General features: G+C 40.0%; 1 non-coding gene across 1 annotated transcript; it reads right to left on the bottom strand.

The window, feature by feature from the left end:
* Positions 1 to 13735: 13735 nt before the first annotated feature.
* Positions 13736 to 13842, bottom strand: LOC132378180 (U6 spliceosomal RNA). Its single transcript, XR_009506909.1, has one exon. It is a non-coding gene; the product is annotated as a U6 spliceosomal RNA (small nuclear RNA).
* Between the last annotated feature and the right edge of the window lie 11549 nt (positions 13843 to 25391).

The raw sequence follows: 25391 nt of genomic DNA, 5'->3' as shown, positions 1-25391 counted from the left end.
CACCAGTCCAGAGTTCACCTCCTGTTTAAAAGAGCCGAAGTTTGCAGTATGTTAGTCATGCATTTACATCTCAGTGGCTATATGGCAGGGGTTCCCAACCTACGGTCCACCGATCCCTTGCTTAATGGTATTAGTCCATGACATAAAGAAGGTCGGAAACCCCTGCTTTATGAGAATCCTCTCTTTGACTTGACTAAGGAGAACAGTGGAGATTAGGTGCATCAAAGTGTCTGCCCTTGTTCCCACAACTCTGCCTGCCTCTCCTAACGCTTATTTTTGCCAACACAAAGTACACTGCAGATGCTGGGGTCAAAGCAACACATGCAATAAGCTGGAGGAACTCAGCAGGTCGGGCAGTATCCATGGAAAGAAACAGTCAATGTTTCGTCAGGAGGGTTTCAGCCCGAAATATTGACTGTTCATTTCCACGGATGCAGCCCGACCTGCTGAGTTCCTCCAGCTTGTTGTACATGTTACTTATTTTTGCCAATACTTGAGTTAAATATCTCTCTGATATTTATATCCCTTTTGAAATTCTATTCTTATTGCCCATTACACTCAATGATGTTTCATGGCTGCTTTTAACCATTGCAGAAAACAGGCAGTGCAGTATTAAGTTGGCCTCCCAATTTTCCATTTTGCCCTAATCTCAGTTTTCCTTCCCAAATGAGATTGCTAATTACCTCCTCTGTCTAGATGTCCATGCATGTAATATTTCCACCTCAAGCCAGCTGAAATCTGCACGTTGAAGAATATCTGCACATGTCACATTCAGGCACATTTCCACTTGGTTAGATCTTGATTGTTTTGTTAACCACTCTTTAAACACAGGTCAAGAAGAATGCACAGAACTGAAGAGGCTTTTTATCTCAAACTCTGCATTTCTCCATTATGAAGTTACACATACAAACAAGTAAAGGGAACAGTGGAACTCCTAAAATACTGTGATCCTGAATAACTAAATTTATAAATATAATGTATTAAAGGGACCTTAATTATCTGGTCGGGAATGGGTGGTAATTTATTTCTTTATTTTCTAAATTTAAAAATCACCTTTCACAAAATAATTGTGCATAATCATGCTCTTCTGTCTTCAAAAAATAAGAAACAGTGAAATTTTATTGTGCACTGCCATTAGAAAGAAGTGGTCAGTTGGATAGTGATTAGTTGATTAACATGAGTAGCAGCAGGTGTCCATGAATAAGAGCTACACTCCACTGACTGCTGAACTGCTATCTGTTCATTGTGCTAATAGCTGACTCCTGACAGGCAAATTGAAAAATTAATGGAGTATAGTCATTACATTAAATTTCTAATGTGAATTGGTAGCAATTCTGGAGAAGGGTATACTCACATGGAAAGTCTTTTCAAGAGAAACAGAAGGGAAATGGAGATGATATCCTTGATCTTATTATTGGAAATAGGATGTGTTCATAACAAACCTCAGCCTTGGAACTGACCTGCATCATTCAGCGAAGTAAACTGCCCATGAGTCATTTGCTAATGCAGGTTTTTTGGTTTGTGCATCTTAATTCAAATTCCAGTCCAAATGGGGACATAGGTTACAGCAAACACAATAGCAGCTCACATTGAATCGGTTCATTTGAGTCTTCAGCATGTGCTCCATAATTTACCATCTGGCATTTACTTCCACATTTGGCATGGTAATGCAGCAGCAACTCAGGCATTGATTTGACCTTTTCTCCCTGGAAGCAGATGAAAAGCAGATTGCTGAAGCAAGATTTTAATTAATGTCTTTTTTATTTAGACATACAGCGCGAAATAGGTCTTTCCAGCCCTTTGGGCTGCAGCACCTTGCAACCCCCGATTTAAGCCAAGTCTAATCACAGGACAATTTACAATGACCAGTTATCCAACTAACTGGAATGTCTTTGGACTGAGGGAGGACTCTGGAGCACCCAGTGAAAACCCACACGTTCCATGGGAGGACATACAGACTCCTTATAGTTGACATCAGAAATGGACTCTGATGCCTTGAGTTGTAATAGCTAAGATTGCCATTTATATATTTTCCCATTCCTTTTTGATCTTTTGCATAATTTATTCAGATGATTCACTAATGATAACATTCAAATTAGCCTGAAAGATGGATAAGGTGCAGACTGAGGTTGTTTCTTTGTTTTAACATCTCATGCAATCTGTGAGTAATGTAAACTGAGCTTTTCAAATTTTGGGATTAAGTCAAGTGGTAACTCAGCAGCGGTTAGCAGAAGACATTGTTTTAATGATTTTTTTTAGTAAAATTAAAAAGACACACTTCCATAAGTAAGCACAAACCAGAATTAACTGGTTAACAAGCCTCCAGTGAACTACAGAAAACCCTAGTACCATTTTTGTTGTCATGTCTCAAATCCTTCTTCAGTCTTTTCCTTCTTTCTGCAGTCAAAAAAGTTTCCCCTTCAAGAGGTGTTACTTTGATATCTACATCCTGCTAATTTGTGCAGTATTAGTTATTCCCAGTAGAATCAGTCTGCAATAAAAATTAGCATTTCTATATTGAATAATGGTTTGGAAAATAGTTCCAGCGGAAAGGGCTCTTCTGCAGATAACGAGGTGCAGTATTTTTGCTTCATCTGACTCATTATTGATTTTGAAGAACTTGGTACTGATATAGGTTTGTTGTTCTATCAGAAAATGCTGGAAATACTTAATAGGCCTTCCACCCGCAATATTGGCTTTTTTCTCTTCCCACATATGCTGCTATTTCTGCTCAGTATTTCTAGCATTTTAGGCCATGAGACATAGGAGCTGAATTAGGCCCATTCATTGAGTTGTAACTGCCATTCCATCATGGCTGATCTCTGATCCCACTCATCCCATACATCTGCCTTCTCCTTTGATGCCTTGACCAATCAGGTAACAATCAAATTCCACCTCAAATATATCCACGGACTTGACCTCCACTGTTGTCTGTGGCAGAGCACTCCACAGATTCTGTACTCTCTGGCAAAAACGAATTCCTCCTTACTGCTGTTCTAATGTGTTGCCCCTCAGTTTTGAGGCTGCTTTCTGTTTTTGTTTTATATTTTTAGCATCCAGATGGTGCAGAGGAGATATACCAGGATATTGCCTGGATTAGAGAGCATAGGTTGAGTGAGCTGGGGCTTTTCTCTTTGGAGCGAAGGAGGATGAGAGGTGATTTGATGGAGGCATACAAGATAGTATGAGACATAGATAGAGTGGGCAGTCAGCGACTTTTTCCCCATGGTTAATAAGAAGGGGCATAATTATAAGGAGATTGGAAGAGAGTATAGGGAAGATGTCAGTTGTAGGTTTTTTTACACAGAGTGGTGGGTGTGTGGAACATGCTGCCAGGGGTGTGGTTAGAGGCTGCCACATTAGGGCATTTAGAGACTTCGACAGGCAGATGGGTGATAGAAAAATGAAGGGCTATGTTGGATGGTTAGCTTGATCTTAGAGTAGGTTCAAAGGGCAGCACAACATTGTGGGCTGTACTCTGCCGCATTGTTTATGTTCTGTGTTCTATATTTGCAGTTTCTATAATTTTCACTTGCTGGTTATCTTATTGCTCAGTATTTTAATTCCCAATTTCAATTATCAAGTGGTTCTTTTCAATTTTCCCTTTTTCCTTCTACATCACAAGGAGAAAGAAAAGTCCTGGCAGGTCAGTGCATCTGCAATATGGACTTTGCCCTTTGTGGAAAAGATCCTATTTTTTCAGCTACCCCGCCAAACACCACTTTTCACCTTTTGTTTATGTGCATAGATGCAAAGAAAAAGAGGAGCAGGAAGTGTCCAGATTTGAATCAACTCTTCAGTAATTTTCAAATCATATTTTAAAATTTTCACCTGACCTTTTCAGGTGAGTTAATCTGAAAATTTCACTCATTTGTATGATCATTTAAACCAATTCAGCTAATAGTAACCCTACAACAGTGCTAAACAGCTTACGATGAGTAAAGGAAAGAAGAATGCATTAGAGTGGAAGGGATTTTTCCAACACTACTTCAATTACCTGCTGCCTAAGATTCTTTATTTCTTTTTTAAAAATTTATTGAGATACAGCATGGAATAGGCTCTTCTGGCCCTTTGAACCGCACCAACCAGCAACCTCCCCGATTTAATCCTAGCTTAATCATGAGACAATTCACAAAGACCAATTAACCTACTGACTGGTAAGTCTTTGGACTGTGGAAGGAAACCGGAACAGCTAGAGGAAACTCACGTGGTCAGGAGAAGAATGTAAAAACTCTTTATAGGCAGTGGCAGGAATTGGACCCAGGTCACTGGTATTGTAAGGCATTGGGCTAATTACTCTGCTAGGCCAGCTGTTATTCCTTCTTGTAATTTTTCCTAAAATAATAAATTTAATCATTAAATTTTTGAGGCCTAGGATTTATTCTTCATAAAATTCAATCTTTATATACTTAGGAGCAGCATCTCATTTCTCAAAGTGTGCTTGACATTTTAGATTCCACAATATCTGTACATCATTGAGTCAGATAGATGCACAAGGGCAGTTCGAATAAGAAATGAGGCTTTAGCTACTTTTATTGCTCTTAAAATGCAGAAAATGTAATGCAAATGTTCTTGCTTCCCACTGAAGGACAGGATATATCAGTGCTGACAGCATTTTATGATCATTTTTTTATAATAGGCTGTCTTTTCAAGTGATTATAAGAACTTGTGAAATCCATCAGTACCTCCAAAATATTCAGTTTAATCCATTAGGATATTTCATCTAAATGTTCAGCCTCTGAATATTTGTAAATTTGCCAATCTTAAAGAAAGAATGCATCCAGTGTAAAAATGTTAATCATCAAGGCCATGGAACCAAGTTATTTTTTTGTGCTAAGGTTATGATTATTAATAGAATACAGTCCATGCTCTTAAACCGCAATGATAATAGACCATTCTAATTGATGATATGCTTCATTCTAACATATGGGTCAGTTCTCTAATATACTGTAACTGCAACAGAAAGTTTCTTTCATCCTACTGAAATTGTCATTTCTACAGTCCTTGTACAGCTTTGCACATCAAGGCAGTACGAAGTGATGGGAAGGAGGACAATGGGAAGAGCAAAGATAAATGGACCATCAAGGAGCATTTACTCCAAAGCATATTGAATATGATAAAATGAATTAATTTTGGGAGACCATTGCAGAAAAAGCTAAATGCATTGGGAAATGCAGAAGAGGCTTGATCCAGAATTAGAGTAATGTCGATGATTTCAAATTAGACTGCAAAAATAACAGGCCTCAAGGGCCACAAAACAAGGGAGAATAGATACTAGATACCACAGGCAACAAGGTAACTGAAGGCTAGGATCAACTGGTTGAAGCTGGGCTGGTTTAATGAGTAAACAATCAGAAACAGGTTTAATATCACCGGCATATGTCGTGAAATTTGTTGTCTTTGCAGCAGCAGTACAATGTAATGCATAATAATAGAGAGAATTAAACAAGTAGTGCACAAATAAAAATAAGGAAAAGTAGTGAGGTAGTGTTCATGAGTTCAATGTTCATTCAGAAATTGGATGGCAGAAGAGAAGAAGCTGTTCCTGTATGGTTGAATGTGTGCTGTCAGGCTCCTATACCTTCCTTCTGATGGCAGCAATGAGAACAGGGCATGTCCTTGGAATGGTGGATCCCTAATGATGAATGCCACCTTTTTTCAGGCAGTTTATGTTGATTCTATGCAGGACTATGGATTAGGGCAGGGTTTGAATAGGCTCCAAATGTTGAGTCAGAAGCCAGTGGCAAGTGACTCCTGTTACTAGATGGTGACTGTGAGGAGTCTGCATGTGCAGGTGTGACTAAATTTCCACACTCATTGTATTCTTTTCTGAAATTTTCTGTTTACTAGAATCTGACGTGAAAGCCATTGTGCCAATTCGGCATCGCAACTTCAATTTTTGAATGCTGAGGGTTCAAGTCATAGTTAGATATGTAGCCAGATAATCTCAGCTGGTGGTTTACCACAGTACTGATAGCATGCTACACAGCTGGGTTGTAGAAAGATTAGGGAGATTTGTCTAGCAAGCCATAGACCCTTAGGGAAAACCACAAAGAACAAATTATGCGGTCATTTATTTTAATGCTATGGCATGTTTTCCATCTACTATAACTGCTACATTTCAACACTTCATTGAATTAACTAGACAACAAAGGTCATTCATAAAGTATGAACTGCTTTGGAATGTTTAAAGATCATGAAAGGTGCTAAATAAATGCAAATATAATTTTTATCAGAGGATTATTTACATGAATCAACATGTTGAAAAAGAGAAATTGTAGTTAAGGATTTTCATACTGAGCTATGACCTCCTAAGTGTTTCCAGCGTTTTTTGCTCTCATTTCAGATTTCCAATACTTACAGTTTTATGATTTTCTTTTCAGTATATTTGTTTAAATTATTTAATGAAAACCGTCAAAGAATCTTCTTTTTTTTCTCCATACGAAATGCATGTTAACATTTATGGGATGCAAGGGTATATTCAGATTTTGCTGATTCTTTCAACAATCACTCAGATTTTCTCAAATTCCTTATCCGTTCTGTTTCCTCACTTCGAAAAAAAGGAACAGCAATCTTTGTGTGACAAAAGTTCAAATTAAATTTGAAAAAGTACATGCCGTTCTCAACTCTGAATACTACTTGTAGGTGCCACATGTGTAATCAATTGGACTTGCAACATCGGCAGAATTAATCAGATCTGCACAACACTTACTGAATTCTTTTAGGTGCATGGGTCTATTTTATAAGTGTAAGCATTGCAGACCAAAATATTCCATTCCTCCATTCATTTGTCATGTTAATGGATAAGAGTCTGCTATTAAGAGTTACTCTGCCCATTGCTGCAGCTTATGCAAATCACTGAGTGACTGACCATGCAGAAGAATATCAGTCGTTCAAAAGCTATAAATTAGCATGATAGAATTGGTGATGTAAGTTGCCTCAGTGCCTCTGAAGAGAGGAGAGGCAAACAGAGATCCTTGCCTGGGATCTCTTAGACTCAACGCAAACCATTGAATTATAACACTAAATTTGAATTATGGAGCATTATAAAGAGAATGATCATGACTTGGGTTTGAAAATGATTGTAGTTGTTCTAATTTTAAAATGGCTTCTTTTTTTTTATCCAGAAATGCAGGAGCTATACACGGAATTGGGCATTCCACGTGTCCACCCACCCCAATAAATGTCAGGGTGTTCTCAGTTTCTTTGGGAATAGGGAAGTCCTAAACTTCCTGAGAGTGCAGCTGGATGAAATATAGTAGGAATAGAGCATAGGGAAGCTGTCCCACCTCCTTTTCTTTTCCCTCCAATTTCCACTATATACCTTACAACAGTTTCCTCTTCCTTCATCTATTTATTTATCTAACTCAAATTCAAAGCCTTTTCCTTCTGCACTCTAACATGCAGTTAAAGCCACAATTAACATCTGCTGATATAATCACACAGATAACTTTCTAACAACTCAGCACTCAAGTTATAATGTTCTACTTGAAAAAAACCAGCTAATAATCAGAGTTCTTCTTTGTTGTCACCACCAGGAATTCTCATGAATTGTACTGGAGGTGAAATTTTTTAATCTTTTAAATTGGAATTAGCTTTAAAACATATGGTCAACATGTTCTAATGCCTTCACATCCTTCCTAACTATTCCAGTTGTGGATGAACTAATATTCCTAAAACTGATTTCCTGGTATTTTCATGCACAACTGTCTTAAGAGTTTATAGAGAATGGTGCGAAAAACAAAAACACATCCATTAAGTGGCAATAGTGTGGATGAAAACACCTTGTTAATAAAAGATTAATAAAAGAGATCAGAGGAGAATGGCCAAACTGGTTCAAGCTGACAGAAGACCATGAGAACACGCTGAGTGCCCACTTCATTACATATAGAAGGTACCTAATAAAGTGGCTGCTATGTTCCAGTATTCCTTTAAGAAATAAGCTTTTTAGTTAACATTGCAATTCATTCTACTTCTTAGTAAAATATAACACCATATTTTTCAGCTTCAAATTTCATTTGACTTGCAGCCATCCATTACAGCAGTCTTTCTATTTCTACTACTACTAAACGTGATGCATTTCCTTGCTTGAGTTCTATGCCAGGACCTCCCAAATCCACAGTCTCGACCACCAAGAAGGACAAGGGCAGTAGACACATGGGAGTACCTGCACTGAGGAAGTACCTAAAAGACTGGAGTATTCAAGAAGGTAGCTGACCACCACCTTCTCACTTACAGTGAATGGTGTTGCAACAACAGATGTCAGTAAGACAAAGGAATTCATTGGGAAAATCAGAAACAGGAAGTCAATGAAACACACATCAGTCCTCATCAAGGGATCAGCAGTGGAAAGGGTGAGTAGTTTAAAGTTCCTAGGCGTCAACATCTCTGACGATCTATCCTGGGCCTCAACATCTCTGACGATCTATCCTGGGCTTCAACATCTCTGACGATCTATCCTGGGCTTCAACATCTCTGACGATCTATCCTGGGCCTCAACATATCGGTGCAATTACAGGGAAAGCATAACAATGACTATATTTCAGTTGTAAACTCAGCCTGCTTCATCATGGGCACCAGACTACCCAATATTGAGGACACCTTCAAAAAGTGTTGTCTCAAAATGGTGGCATCCATTATTAAAGACCCACATCGCCCAGGCGATGCACTCTTCTCATCCAGAGGAGGCATTGGAGCCTGACGTCACATACTCAACAGTTCAAGAACAGCTTCTTCCCCTCCTCTGTCAGATTTCTGAATGGACAATGAATGCATGAATATTATCTCACTATTTTTTCCTCATTTGCACTACTTATTTAATTTTTTAATACTGTATATCCGTATGGCAATGTATTATTATGTAACGCAGTGTACTGCTACAGAAACACAACCAGTTTCGCGACATATGCCAGTGATACTAAACCTGATTCTGATTTTGATGGGCAATAAATGTTGGCCTCAAAACCATCTCCTGATACTGAGTAAAAAGTTCTATAATAACCTAATGTTTAGAACATTATTGTTACGTCTAAGGCTTAGTAAAGCTCATTACACTACAACATAAAGGAGATAGTTTTATTTGGAATTGATCTACAGTATGTATTTATAGTATGAAATTAACTACCTCATGTTGTAAGGAAAATTGCCATTAACAGTTTAATATAAATTTAATTACCTTTTTGTAAACACTCCTCTGTTTCTACTGTTTAATGTTTCCCTTGATGCAAAGACAGCGTAGCTGTTGCAATGAATAAAATGTTATTACTATCAAATCCTGTCTACCACATTACCATCATTTAAGTTGCACTAGGTGCTCCTTTTAATATTTCTTAAAATTGGTCATCTTTACTTAAGAAATCACTCTGTGCATAGTGAAGCAAAAATGAAAATAGAAAAATATAAGATGTGAAAGTTTATGAGTGGACAGGACTAGATAATGGGAAATCTTATTACACAGTCTGATGTAAGAGGACAAAGTCTAAAGTAAACCCCTCATAGGGAGTTTCCTCTCTGTAAGCAAGTAAAAACACAGATGCACTCAGACTAAAAAACTAATGATCACTGAATTACCTGTATATCTTACCCCTAGTTAAAATTACAATGGAACTGGATACTGTCGGAGTCACCTAGGTATGTGTAGTTGCTTTCTGAAGTTAATAGTGTTATGATCCCAGCCCCCTCCTTTGTGAGAATCGCAAGAGCACCTGTCGAAAGGGAGGGGGTCAGTAGACCCAGTCGGAGAGAGAGAGAGAAATGTGCCGAATTGCAGGTCCCACCAGGGATACAGAATAAAGACAACAGCGACTATTGTCTCATGGAGACCACGTGAAAAGCCCTCGGGCAAGGTGGGCTGGTTGAGAGAGAGATTGCATCATCCCAACCTGATTGACACCTGCGACCCCGTGAGGAAGTATAAAGGAGAGTCTCAGGGGGACAGCCCCTCAGACGCACCCAGAAGACACGAGAGAGTGTTCCCGCAGCAGCGGGAAGCCATTCTGAAGGAAGCCACGTGCGTTAGATTCCGGGATTGGAATCTGTGGCTGGAATCACAGAAAACTGTTTTTAACTAACATCGGGGAGAGGAAACCAACGCTCCCCCCCCCACCCCGATTTCACGGAAGCCTCATGAACACTCGGCAAGTTCTTTCTCTTCTCCCCCAATCTCTCTCGGTCGCCCCACGTGAAACCCAACGATTTTCAAAGGGCTGAGGCCTGCAGACTTTCAGAGTGACTTTTATATTTCCAACGGACAATCTATTAACCCCTAGACATCAGCAGAGCTCACTTCTTAATGATGATTATTACTATACCCGCGCTTTAGATTGAATGTTGACGATGTGCACTATCTGAATGTTTGTATTAACCCTACTTTTGTGTCCCTTTATAAATAAAAAAGTTTGAAAATAGTGACAACAGACTTCAACAGACCTCTCTATCTTTGCTGGTAAGTTATCCAGTTACGGGATACGTAACAATAGCAACACATAACTTCTGTTATTACTTACTCTTTCGAGATGTTTTGTAGTTACAGGGAAAGATTGAACTGGTTAGGACTTTATTCCTTGGAGCGTAGAAGAATGAGGGGGGATTTGATAGAGGTTTACAAAATTATGAGGGGTATAGACAAAGTAAATACAAGTAGGCTCTTTACACTTGGATTAGGAGGGATAAACACGAGAGGACATGACTTTAGGGTGAAAGGGGAAAGGTTTAGGGGAACTTCTTCACTCAGAGAGTGGTAGGAGTGTGGGACAAGCTGCCATCTGACGTGGTAAATGCGGGCTCACTCTTAAGTTTTAAGAATAAATTGGATAGATACATGGATGAGAGAGATCTGGAGCATTATGGACTGGGTGCAGGTCAATGGGGCTAGCGGAATAAAGTTTCAGCAATGAATAGAAGGGCCGAATGGCCTGTTTTCTATGCTGTAGTGGTCTATGGTTCTATGTGATGGATAGGTATCATGTGAACCTGAACAGTAAGCCACTCTGTGGAAGCGTCTGGGATTGAAATGGTTTCAGCATGAAATAATAATTAATTTCTTATTATTAGTTTATTGTTTTGTTCCAGGCACCAAAAGTACAAGCATAAATATTTAATTTCTTACTGCTTGAATGGTTTTATTGTTTTATTAAAGAATATTTACTTTAATATATTATCTGTTAAACCTGCTGTTCTTTGTGTATAAAATGATAATAGATGGACAATTTTAAGTGTGCCTTTTTCTTATGTTTTGAAATAGTTTTTAAAAGTATGGCAGAAACATTGTCAGCAAGTATATCCATTTTCACGCTGGGTGAAGTGTAGCCGCACAGTTTTGAATGTTATGGGTTAAGTTGGATTTATGCACCGACATTGCAGGGATTGCAAAGATATAATTCTAAAATCATGTTATAATGTCATGACTCGCTCTTTTAAAGCCATGGCTCACCTCAGAAACCTCAACGCAATGAATTATTTTGGAGTTTCACGCACTTTCATCTGGAAGTTGCCATACTGTTTTAGGAAATACACCAGAAGCAGAGAGATAACAAGCAAAGACACCAAGATGCAGAAAACCTAACAGGCATTAGCCAAAAGCAGATTTTACAAGGCTCCAAGGAAAGAGCCATCAGACATCAGATCCACTTATCCACCTTCCAATGTTCCACAATTTTGTCTTACAGAAGTGTCCACAATTCTCTCATTAAACTGCTCATACTATTTGCTCTGTTGACCTAATGCTACAATTTATTGACCATGAAAGCACTGGCTTGGTGACTCTTTTACTTCCAACTCAGTCGGTAGTAACTTCAAGTTCTGCTCTAGTAACCAAATTAGTGAAATCTAGGTTGACTCCTGTGCATGGTCAACGATAGAATTCTGCAGTGATGTTAGTGCTGTCATTTGGGTGAGCTGTTAAGAATAAACAGTTATCATTGGCAATTAGTCCATTGAGTCTGTCCTGCCATTCATTGAGATTGTTGCTGACTTCCTATACCAACTTTTCCCCACACTTTTAATCTGGTTAACAAGAAATACAATTCTGTAATCTGATACTATTAATGGAATTAATAATTGGATTACAAGTTAAATCGAACCAACTGTTTGGTGGGTAGCCTCTAAACTCACTGATGAACCCAATGTCAAAGGTCAGAAAAGGGTGGGTCACCTCCAACCCAGGTCTTCATGTTAGGGAGGGTTGAGTTCAATATTTTTCCATGTGGTTTGTTAATTTTCTTTCTGACAGGTCTGGGTAATTTTCAAACATCAACTTCTCAGTCCTAAGTTCCCCAATCAGCAAAACTTGCTTCTATTCACCATTTCTAACTTCTAATTTCCAGGGAATATAACAGTTTCCTTGTGATTTTATCCTTGAAGCTGAAGTATCATTTTGGTGAACTTACTCTGCACACCCCTCCCCCTTTGTGAAGAGTTTTCAAGGCCCAATCTGCTGTATCAAATGGATGTAAAAATGATTTCATGACTGCATTCTCAATGAGCTGGTGATATATCACAAGTGCCTGTACAATATTACTACTATATTGTAATTGCCATGGTGCACGTGGTGGGAACTGCGCTGATTTTCTTACAGCACCAGAGTGACTAAATATCCAAAGTTTACTTTTGAGAGAAAACAAGATTATTTTTTGTTTATTTAGAGATACAGTGTGGAACAGGCCCTTCCAAGTCAAAGAGTCACAGCAGCCAGCAGCTCACCTATTTGACACTAACCTAATCACAGGATAACTTACAATGGCCAATTGACTTGCTAAACAGTATGTCTTTGGAGTGTGGGAGGAAACTGGAAGCACTTGGAGGAAACACATGTGTTGGCAGGAAGGAACATGCAAACTCTTAACAGATGACATTGGAATTCCCTTAACTTGCATTCTTGCAATCGGAAATCATCAACCAGGCTCACCTCTCTCCACACAAGGTAAATACTTACTTCCTACAATTGAATAACTACTAAACTGTTGAATAACATTTGATCAAAATCTAAATCAATAATATTAAGAAGCCTTTATATTTGTACAGGATTAATAGTATGATAATTTCTAAGCTTTTTTGTTAATTGTGATAAAACTATGTTAATGGTTTCATAGGTTTATTATCATAAACCCTGGGTCTGCTCCAATTACCAACATATGGTATCCTTGGCTCCTTGCTTTCACTTTGCTATGTTATATAATGATTATATTATTTATAAATTCACAGCTGCAGTCAGAAGCCTTTAGTAAACATTGGGTTTCCTTATGATTTTGTTAAATTACAACAGGACGTTGCATGTGTAGCAAAATGTGTGGTCAGATGTGGGATTGAAACATCTCAGTTGTGACTCTCCAATGCCATTGTCCCAGTTTATCAGAGCATGACTTATGTATAATAGTAGAAGCATTATATCATGAAAGATCAAAATAATAATTATTGGAGCAATTGAATTATTCGAGCACAATACTCTTGAACAATTCCTGTGATTTTCACGCCAGGGGGCAAATTTCTCTGTCAGTCTTTTCACTCACTCTTCAATATTGATGTTTTAAACTGCCTGTTCTTGTTCCTCAACCTGCCTAGCCAAGAAGAATGTTTACAATTGATAACTGTAACAGCTACTCATATGGTTAATAAGCATTCAAATTATTTTTACCATTCCGAATTTCCTGGTGGAGATATTCAAGACTGAATTAGAAGAATGCTGTTCTTCTTTCTATTGTCCTTCCCCTCTAATAGTCTCTCTTTTTTTTCTTTTTTAAAAAAAATGGAAGGCTTCACGAATTTGCGTGTCATCCTTGCGCAGGGTCCATGCTAATCTTTTCTGTATCGTTCCAATTTTAGTATATGTGCTGCCGAAGCGAGCACAGTCTCTTTTTTATCTCTCTCCCTCTCCCTGTCTCTTTCTCCATCTTTTTCTGTTACACTTGTTTTTTTTTACCTTCTTTCAAGCTGTCCAACCATGATGAATCTTCTCAGCTGTTAATAGGAGTGCGATGGTGATTACAAGCCTGTTACCTGTGGTGTTCCACAGGGATCACTGTTGAACCCTTTACTGTTTAATTAGTAAGTTCACAGTTAATATGAAAACTGATGGTGGTGTAGAAAGTCAGGAGGAGAATCTTAGGCTACAAGATGTTTTTGATAGGTTGGTCTGACACGAGGTGATTTTGCAACCCGAAAACTGCAGTTCAGATGCTATCTCAGTGTAGCCAGAATTTAAATCTACAAAGCAGATTGAAGATCAAGACTTTGATCTTTGTTATCTCTAGATTACTTCTGATGTCATGTGTTAGTGACTATAGGGACTGGTGAGTAGGGCAGATGAACGTATGGCTGAAAGGGGTGGTGCAATAGGGAGGGCTTTAAACTTATAAATAAGTAGGATCATTTCTGAGGAAGATGAGACTTGTACAAGTTGAACAGATTGTATGTGAACTTTAATGGATCCAATATCCTTGTGGAAGTGTTTGCTTGAGCTTCTAGGAGGGTTTAAATTAATTTGGCAGGGAATGGGACAGAGAGTATATGTACACTTGAGAAGAAAGGGCAATCAAATGTTGAAGATAAACTAAAGTATCTAATAGGCAGCACATAAGGCAGAAAGGCAAAGGGTCATACTGCACAGACATAATATTGTACAATTTTCTCCAAATCTCCAAGTAAAACTAAACACGTCATCATACTAGAAGGATTCCTTTCTAGGCAACCAAATCGTATAGCTCCTCTGTAATTTCTCCAGTACAATTGTGCCCTTCCTATTGTGTGGTGACCAGAACTGTATCTGGGACTGCACTAACATTCTATAAATTGCACCATATCCACATTGCTCATATATTCTAAGCACCCCCAAATGAAGGCGATGAGTAAATGCCTTCTTAACCAACTTGTCCACATCTTTTGTAAACTTCAATGATTCTTGGGCTTGTGCAATGAAGTCCTTCTGTTCTTCATTACTCTTATTAATCTTCCCAAATAAGTAACCTCACACCTACCAGGATTAAATTCCATCTGCTCTCTACTTTTGGAATGGAACTGTTTAGTGACATCCTTGTTCTTGGCACCTGGAAGACAAAACACCCTCTTTCATTTACAGAGGGGGTTCCCAATCTGGGGTCCATGGACCCCTTGCTTAATGGCATTGGTCAATGGCATTAAAATGTTGGGAGCCCCAGATTTATAGCTACTACAACAGAATTGCCGGTCTATTCATCTCATTTGCAAATCTCCCACCACATTTCTGACTGTGCTATGAGCTTAGTCCTGGCTGGACTCCCCAGAAAAGCATTCACCCCATTTCCCATTTTGCAACACACTGAAATAGTTTTGGAGTGCAATACATTCTGAAGTTTCCCAATACACCTTCCCACCTATTGCCATTTGCCTCCTGGTGGTCACCTAGTCCTTCACTGGCCACTTTTCTTTAAGCTGTTGTATTACCACTCTAAAGTTGTGTTATCCAGATGACGTTGAGACTCCTGGAAGGACTGTAGTGCCTCCAGCCAGTGCCCAAGGTACTAAATTATTTGAACCTTTGTTTGGATATGTCATGTGTTGCTGCCAATTTTCAAAAGCATGCTGTAAATGTATCAGTATATTAGAATTAGTCAATATGCAATTGACTTGAATGAGGGCTGGAATAGAAAGTACAACGATAGAGAGGAGAATGTTAAGAATTAATTTTGGCAGAGGCAATTTGTTTTGAAGTTTGTCTGTATATAATTTATAAATATATAATTAAATATATTGCTCCAGAACATCTTGGGAAGCTGATCAGTACATGGGGTCCATATCTATGATCTTATTATAAATCTTCTATGAAATGTACTTGCCAAATAAAATAATGCTCGGGATATAAAAATACATGATCATATTTTCCCCACTGAGAATCAACTGGAAAGGAACATTGGCTTACTCTGTTGCATTCATCCTGTATAGACTCAAGCAAGTGCCTGCCAATGCCTTTGTAGTGAGCTGATTACTAATTTTCATTTTATTAACATGCAGACTTTCCTACCAACTATTAACAAGAAAAGTATCTTTCTAAATATTTGCAATATGGAACTTGGAAAGAAACATGTTTCAACTTTGCATTAACTTTACTTACTCTGGAGATGATAAAAATAATTAACAATTCTTTAATTACAACTTATATTAAACTATAATGTTACTAAAATGTAATTAATTTTAGGGAGCAGTGTAATGGATTTTTGCAATGCTTAAATTGTCTCACAAATCAATGGTTTGAAATAATTAAAGGGAAATGTGTTTTACATCAGTTTATAAAACAAAGATATAGGAGATATCATGCAGGGAGATTTGGTTGTGCTGTTGGGGGTGGTTTAAACTAATATGGCAGGAGGACAGGAACCAGTATGATAGAGCTGAGGATGAGCCGGCAGGTTTACAAGTTGATGTTGGGTGTAATATGAATGTAAGGAAGGACAAGCCAATAATTAGGTCCAACTACAGGCAGAGCAAAGAGTTACATTGTACCAAGGAGGCAAAGTTCATAAGGGTGAAGAATGCAGGACTAAAGGTATTTAAATGCACAGAGCATTTGCTAACTCGTGGCACAATTAGAGATTGGTCTCTAATTAGATGTTGCGGGCATCACTGAATCATGGCTGAAAGAAGGCCGTAGTTGGGAACGTAACATCAGAGGATATACGTTGCATCAAAAGGACAGGCAGGAAGGCATAGGCAGTGATGTGCCTCTATTGGTAAGAGATGGAATTACATCTTTAGAAAGAGGTGACATAGGGTCAGAGAACGTCAAATTTTTGTGAGCGGAGTTAAGAAACTACAAGGCTAAAAGAAAAAACATTTCAGAATCATATATAGGCCAAACAGTAGCCAAGATGTGGGGTTGAGATTGCAAAGGAAGCTAGAAAGGGCGTGGAATAAGGGTAATGTCAAAATTATAATGGGGTTTTCAATACACAAGGGGATTGAGAAAAAAAAGGTTGGTGTCAAATTGCAAGAGAGGAAATTTGTTGAATGCCTAAGGATGGCTGTTTGAAGCTTGTGCTTGAGCCTACTAGGAGAAAGGCTGTTTTAGATTGGGTGTTGTGTAATAACCCAGATTTTATTAGTCAGCTTAACATAAAGAAACCCTGAGGAGGCAGTGATCATAATCTGATTGAATTCATATTGCAGTTTGAGAGCGAAAAGCGTAAGTCACATGATTCAGTATCACAATGGAATAAAGGGAATTACAGAGGCATGAAAGAGGATCTTGTCCGGGTGGACTGGAGGGGGATACTGGCAGGGATGACAGTAGAACAGAGGTGGCTGAAGATTCTGGGAATAATTTACAGGATGTAGGAAAGATAAGTCCCACAGAAGAAGAAGAAGTTCTCAGATGACAGGAGTGGCTGACAAGGGAAGTTATAGATTGCATAAAAGCCAAGGAAAGTGCATATAAGGTAGCAAAAGTGAGTGGGAAGTTGGATGATTGGGAAGCTTTTAAAATCCAACAAAAGCCAACTCAAGAAGCTATAAGGAGGGAAAAGATGAAATGTGAGGGCAAACAAGACAGTAATATAAAGCAGAATACTAAAAAATTTTTTAGTTATGAAAAAAGTAAAGGAGACGTGAGAGTTGATATTGGACCACTGGAAAATGATGCTGGTGAGGTAGTAATGAGGACAAAGAAATGGCAGATGAACTTCATGGGTACTTTAATCCGTCTTCACTGTGGAAGATACCAGCAGTGTGCCAGAGGTCCGTGAATATCAGGGAGCAAGAGTGAATGCCATTGCTATTACAAAGGAAACAGTGCTAGGCAAACTGAAAGATCTTAAGGTGGATAAGTCACCTGGACCAGATGGACTACATCCTAGAGTCCTGAAAGAGATTGCTGAAGAGACAATGGATGCATTGGTCATGATCTTTTAAGAAACACTTGATTCCGGTATGGTCCTGGAGGACAGTAAAATTGCAAATGTTACTCCACTCTTTAAGAAGGGAGGAAGATAAAAGAGAATAAATTATAGGCCAGTTAGCTTAATCTCAGAGGATGGGGATGTTTTGGAGTCCATTACTAAGGATGAGGTTTCGGGATACTTGGAGACTAATGATAAAATTAAGTCAAAGTCAGCATGGTTTCTGTAAAAGGAAATCTTGCCTGACAAATCTGTTAGAATTCTTCGAGTAAGTAATAAACAGGGTGGTCAAAGGAAAGGCAGTGGATGTCATTTACTCAGACTTTCAGAAGGCACATGGTAAGCTGCCTCACATGATGCTGCTGAACAATATAAAATCCGATAGCGTTAAGGAAAGATACTGACATGTATAGAGGAATGGCTGACAGGCAGGAGGCAACAAATGAAAATAGAGGTCTTTTCTGGTTGGCTGCCAGTGATTAATTGTGTCCTTCAGGGTCAGTACTGGAACCACTACTTTTCACATTGCTTGTCAGTGATTTAGATAATGGAATTGATGGCTTTGTGGCAAAGTCTGCAGATGATATGAAGACAGTTGGAGGGGTAGATAGTGCTGAGGAAGCAATGTGATTGCAGCAGGACTTCGACCAATTGGAAGAATGGACACAAAATTGCAGATGGAATACAGTGTTGGGAAATGTATGATAATGCTTTTTTGTAAAAGAAACAATAGTGTGGACTATTATCCAAATGGGGAGAAAATTCAAACATTAGAGGTGCAAAGGGACTTAGTAGTTCTCATGTAAGACTCCCTGTAAGTTAATTCACAGGTTGAATCTATGGTAAAGAAGGGAAATTCAATGTTGGCATTTATTTCAAGGGGAATAAGATATTAAAATAAGGAGATAATGGTGAACAGTTTTTGGCCCTATATCTCAGAAAGGATGTATTGTCATTGTAGAGAGTCTAGAGGAGGTACACGAGAATTATTCTGGGAATGAAGGGGTTAACATATGAGAAGTATTTGGCAGCTTTGGGCCCGCACTCACTGGAATTCAGAAGAATGCTTGGGGATCTCACTGAATCCCACCCAATGTTGAAAGGACTAAGTAAGGTGGATGTGGAGATGTTTCTCCCATGGTGAGAGTATCCAGAACTAGAGGGCACAACCTCAAAATTGAGGGGTGACCTTTTAGAACAGAAGTAAGGAGGATTTTTTTTTAGCCAAAGAGTGGTGAATCTGTGGAATGCTCTGCCACAGACTGCGGAGGGGGCCAAGTCCGTGGGTACATTCAAAGCAGAAGTTGATAGATTCCTAATTGGTCAGAGCATCAAAGGGTATGGTGAGAGAGCAGGTGTATGGGGTTGAATGTGATCTGTGATCAGCCATGATGGAATGGCAGTGTTGACTCAATGGCCTAAATGGCCTAATTCTGCTCCAATGTCTTATGGTCTTATGAAGATATGATGGTTGATATGGTTTGAGAATGGTGTCAAAATTTATTAAGAGGAATAGATAGAGTGGATGGCCAGCATCTCTTCCTCGGGGCACCACTGCTCAGTACAAGAGGACATGGCTTTAAGGTAAGGGAAGGGAAGTTCAAAAGGGGGATATTAGAGGAAGGTTTTTCACTCAGAGTGGTTGGTGCGTGGAATGCACTGCCTGAGTCAGTGGTGGAGGCAGATACACTAGTGAAGTTTAAGAGACTACTAGACAGGTATATGGAGGAATTTAAGGTGGGGGGTTACATGGGAGGCAGGGTTTGAGGGTCGGCACAACATTTTGGGCCGAAGGGCCTGTAATGTGCTGTACTATTCTATGTTCTATGTTCAAAATGTAATGCAATGTTTAAATTGTGTTGTAGGGAGAAATAGTAAGCTGTGTATTGGATTTGTTAGAATCCACAGAGATCCTGGGACTGCATTTGAAATAGTGGATATTACCATTTAACTTACAACCCAACATTGTCAAAAAGATAAGAACAATTTCTTCTTATTCTGAGTCTCAAAATTGAAAAGGCAGAACTACTATTTTTTCTTTCAGCAAATAATTTAGATTCAAAATTCGGTATATTCAATGATAGGTCTGATGCAGTGAGTGCAAGAAATTATCAAAGACTGAATTCACAGCCCTGTAACTGTCCAAATGAGGAAGTGAGATTTTGGTGTAACATCCATTAAAGTTGTATGTAGACTTAAATATGATATCTTTTATGTAAACCTTTCAACAATATGGGCCATCTCTTGCTAGCAAGGTGACATAGGGGGATGTAACTCACAGCAGTATACTGTATATGAATAATTGATCAAATAACGTTAGGTAAAATTGCTGTGACTACTACTACTCCCATGAAAATGGCAACGACTTGTGTTCTCAGTGCATTGAATGAGTTATATGTGCTTGTTTGAAATTAACTCTCCCCAGGTGTTAGTGCCCTTCTAAAACTTTGAGAATAATCCATTGTTGCAAATCAACTGTATTGATACGGAGCCTTGTTCTTTCAGGTGCTTATTACGAGAAAAATTTTAAAAGCTGTTGCAAAAACCTTCGGGTACCAAAGTAGTGTAGCAGTTAAAGTGGTGCTACTACAGCTCGGAGCATTGCTGCGTCTGTGAGGAGTTTGTGCGTTCTCCCCGTAAACCATGTGGTGTTGCGGTCAGTGTCTTTACTTACCCACTCATCGAAAGCCACTCCCCTGTGGGAGGCGGTAATTGTCCCACGCAAGGGCCATTGTATCTCCTCCCACTGCCTGCCATTTAGCTGATAGTGTCACAGCCTGAGTAGAACTTAAGTCTAGAATGCGGTAACCACGCAATTTCTTTTCTCTCTCTGGGTCACCCGGATGCCACAGAGAAGGTGGACAGTGGAGGTGTGCTGCAGTGCAGAGGGACTAGGTGCACGCTTCAGATAAGTATTTGCCGCTGTGTGTATGTGTAGTATTTGTTTTGTTCTGCCTCTGCGAGTGTTCAGTTCATGTACTGTAAATATTTTAAACAAGTGTAGCTTGAAGGGTTTACTGAACATTCAGTGTCTGACTTGACCTGTAAATAAATAGTTAACCTACTTACCAGTATCGAGTCTTTTCTGTCCCCACTCACCGAACCCATGAACCTGATTTGTCACAACCACGGATCCGGCAGCGCGGTAGATACGGAAATTACGCTTGTGAATATGCACGTGTCAGCTAGTTATTATTTAACTGTGATAGTATTTAACTCCATACTTGTCGTCGTAGTGCTTGTCAAGACTTGGACAGAGCACAGCAACGCTTCGCTGCCTGTTTGCATCGGCCTTGCCTGAGAAATTGGACTGTCGAGTCTACTGACTCTGAAGACTGGTGGTATTTGTTTAATATTTAGATATTCTTTTCAGCCACAGTGCAGGCTTTGTTTCCTGTTTGAGAGTTTTAGTTAACGGCCCTGTTTGGCTTAGCATTTATTGTTTTATTTTCCCTTAAACACTGTTTGCATTCAAGTTTTGTGAACAATCGACCCAGTCCAGTGCCTCTCACTCCGCACTTGGGCCATCCGAACCCGGTGACAGACTTGGCACAACAATAGTCGCTGCAAGCAGGATTCAGTGATTGAAAAGAAGATGAACATCTTTAGAAGAAGAAAATGAAGGAGCAATTCAACCTCCCCTCTGCACCCTCATGATGTGAGGAGTACTGATTGCCAGAGTAGACTGACAACTGCGGATTTTGAGAGTCTCAATAATCAACTGGTAGACTATGGGATGCTCACAGACTGATCAAACAAGTCGAACTCCCACAGGTTGAAAATGAGACACCACATTGTGCCCATACTTAGTAAGGTAGGGGCATGGGGACTTTTGGTTAGACAGTGAGAATGGGGAAGAGACCCCCAGGATTTCTCCTTTAAGTGAGCACCCATCCCCTATGCAGTTGACCAATACAGGCCAGACCGGTGACCACATGACTCCAGACCCAGCAAGGCAGGGGGTGGGGAGGGGGCATTGACGATAGCCCCTCCAGCCTCCATGGAACAGATTGAGGAAGAACAGCAAGCTGTTGGAGAGAGACCCGGGGAGAATAACACAGTGGATCCCACGTGGTTGCTAAGGATCTAGGATGCGGGGAATGCTGGACTGAGTTTATCCAACAGGGAGATGGGTGTCCTGGGGGGTGGGGAGGGGGATGTCGTGTCACCATGTGGTCGACAATACCCTGTGAGTGCCATCCACTTCGCACAGGGGTGAGGAATCGCTTTGGGGCAGAGTGATAAAGGCAGTGAAGGTCAGGAATCCACTCTTTGAGTGGGGAGTGCAGCCCTGGGAAGAGTGGAGCACATTAGGAAGGGACCTGATCCAGAGGGCTCTAGTCACAGTGATCTGTCACAATAGCGACAGACCACTAGAGGGTGATAACCACAACGGGTATTCAGTTAAAACAGCAGCTCCCGGTTTAAAGGGAGAGGTGCTGCCCTTATTGGGACCCGCGATTGAATGGGTACCATATACACACCAGCAGATTATTGGAGGGGTTGGAGTATGTGGAGGAAGGTCCCCACAGTCAGGTGCACAAGTTAGACAGGCAGCCGAAGGGTAGAAGGTGCTGCATGACCTGTAAGGTGTTGCTCAGATCTGGGATCCCAGGGGAGCAGGTAAATGGGCTTCCTGCTCCCACCTTCTATGCCTTTTGGAGGGACTACCACCAGGAGCAGAGTGGCAAGTTAAGAGAGAAGGGTCATTCCACAAACCCTCTCCCGACGAGGGCTTCTGCCCTCCACAGGATTACTAAAATCCTTTGCTGGGTGTTCCACATTCCCAACCACCCACAGGTGGCAGGGCTGATTGAGCACGTGAGCAAGCTGATGAAACTGCAGATCAGGTTATTTCAGGGGTGGCTGACAGTGCTGCAGCGAGCAGCGGACAACCTGAACTTCTTCTGGCTGGCGGGCCTGGGAGGGTTCCCGATGTCCCGGCACTAGGCAATGTTTGAAGGTGGAAGAGGAATCAGGGCAGGTCTGTATGCAGCTTATATGGGGACCACCAGAGCACAACGGGGACTGTGCCATGCAAACCGGGGAATATGCAATAGGTTGCATTACCAGGAGGACAGGAGATAGTCTTTAAAAATACCCAGTGACTAACCAGAAAGGAGTGAGTCAGTGTCTCCCTACATTACAGAATGGCAAAGTGGTGGATGGTAATAGTGGCGATGACAGTGGTCAGTGTGAGACCCTACAACACATTTCTACAGAGGGCGTACGAGTATGCAAGGACATCAATGCTTCAGACTGTTGAGTCTGCATGAGGGCATCATTCCACACTGCAGAACAGGTTCCAATGATACCAATCCCCTTTAACGAAGAAGAACAGGACTGCTGGAGGAACTTGTCCAGTTTCTCGGGTTTCCTGGCTTTCTGCTTTGGGAGAAGCTAGGAGACAGTAGCCCAGCCAACCTCGCCCTATAGTATGGAAAGAGCCTCAGAGAATTTGGGTCTTAGTAACTAACTGTTTTAAAGGCTGGTACTTCCCCATTGATGATTTGCCTAATCCCAAATTCCCAATTTGGAGAGTAATCCCTCTGCCAACAGTGATGGTGAAGGAGTGCCAGTGCAGTTGGTAGGATGGGCACAGGTCCAACCAATCAGTGGGGCACAGCAAGTGTGAGCGAGAGCATAATCTTGGGATGACTGTGTCAAAACCAAATGGTGCTGTGAAGACCCAACGGTACGTACTGGATATAGGGAACCCAGACCTACTGGTGCCTTCCATCATGTTGGTACAGGGTATGTGGTACCACGCATACATCAGCTTAATAGCCTGAAGGAACACCGAGCTTATGAGGGTCAGTGCAGGAAGAGGATATCACAGAGGCAGAATAGTCCTGGATGATGGCCTTTTCCCTATATGGTATAGCCAGGCTGTCATGGGAGCTGATACTGTAGCAATGCATGTGGGTCTGAGCACAAATGCAGATGGAGACAGCAACAGCGTTGGTCAAATGACTTCGAACTTCACTTCAATAGTCAGAAGCACTCAGTACAACTGTCCTGCCACATTCACTTGTTCAATTTCCAACTAAAATACGTAGGCAATTAGGAGTTCTTCCAAGACAACATGATCAGAACTGCAATGTTTGCTCAGGGATAAAAAAAAATCATCCTGCATGTCTCTTGCAGTAAAACGGCATCAAGGTCATCAGGATGACTCCGTTTCAAAGTGTTTGGTTAAATTCCTGGAGGGATTGAAAATGATAGGCAAATGGTTGTTATTGCAAGGAATGCATTGCTCCTGTCAACCTTCATTGTTTGAAAGATAACATGGCTCTGCGTGAATAATCTCTGCAAATAAATACTTTTAAAGTGCATGAAGTTGAATAAAGAGTAGGATGCATTTGGATTTCTAGGCACAAAAATGTAAATTTCCTCGATGTGACTGACAAATTATTACTGTTTGGATTTTTTATGCTGATTGCTGTATTTTCTACATTTCATTATAATTGTGACAAGCATGCTGATTAAAGGGCAAATTAGTTAGAATAAGAGTAAATTTAGAAATGAACTTAAAACTCAAGCATGAATATAATAAAAGTTCTTCTGATGCCATTTGTACCAAAATTATTTGTTTTCCCACATTGGATCATCTGCATAGCTTTAATGATCATCAATGCACAGGCATTGAAGAGCTGAAAATCTCAGAGGTACCCCGCAATTTCAAAATATAAATGGCTTGGTTATTTAAAACAATGTTCCGCCTGCTTCCTTTGAGGATTTATTGTTTGATGGCAAATTCCTTTTAAGAACAAACATGTTCTAGCAATGAATTTCCGTTCCATTTGTTTCACTGGAAGAATACTATGACAGGAACAAGCTATTCTTTTTGTAAGGCTTTCTAATCCCTCTGTTTCAAAGCTTATTACAGACTCCTGAAACTCAGGAGTGCATTATGACTCGAGAAAACACCATAAATTTAATTCAAGGAACACACGTAGAACAGAGCTATCATCAAAATTCACACTTGAGGCACTGGAAGTCCTTTTGGAGTAGTTGGGAAAAGGAAAGGATGTCTGGTGTTTGCAGAGGCATTGAAGCTCTAGTAACATGGAGCTGATAGCAAACAGCCTTCCAAGCCAGAAGCGAAAACCCAAGGATTTCACACAGTTCACAAAGTCAATGAATTGGCCTTTAAAAAATATATTCTGTCAGCTATTAAGCTAAACAGAAGGAACAAAAACATCTTCTTTAAGTAGCATCTTACAAAAACTCAGACACCCCAAAGTTCTTCAATCAAGTCAAGTCACTTTTTATTGTCATTTCGACCATAACTGCTGGTACAGTGCACGGTAAAAATGAGACATTTTTCGGGACCATGGTGCTACATGAAACAGTACAAAAACTACACTGAACTACGTGAAAACAACACAGAAAAAAAAAACTACACTAGACTACAGACCTACCCAAGACTGCATAAAGTGCACAAAACAGTGCAGGCATTACAATCAATAATATAGGGCAGTGATCAATATTTTGAAGGCCGAGTTTCGTGGCAGTTTTTCTGATTTG

The sequence above is a fragment of the Hypanus sabinus genome, chromosome 19 (genome assembly GCF_030144855.1).
Source record: "Hypanus sabinus isolate sHypSab1 chromosome 19, sHypSab1.hap1, whole genome shotgun sequence".
In the NCBI taxonomy this organism is placed as follows: Eukaryota; Metazoa; Chordata; class Chondrichthyes; order Myliobatiformes; family Dasyatidae; genus Hypanus; species Hypanus sabinus.
This window is presented reverse-complemented; position numbering and strand designations above follow the sequence as displayed.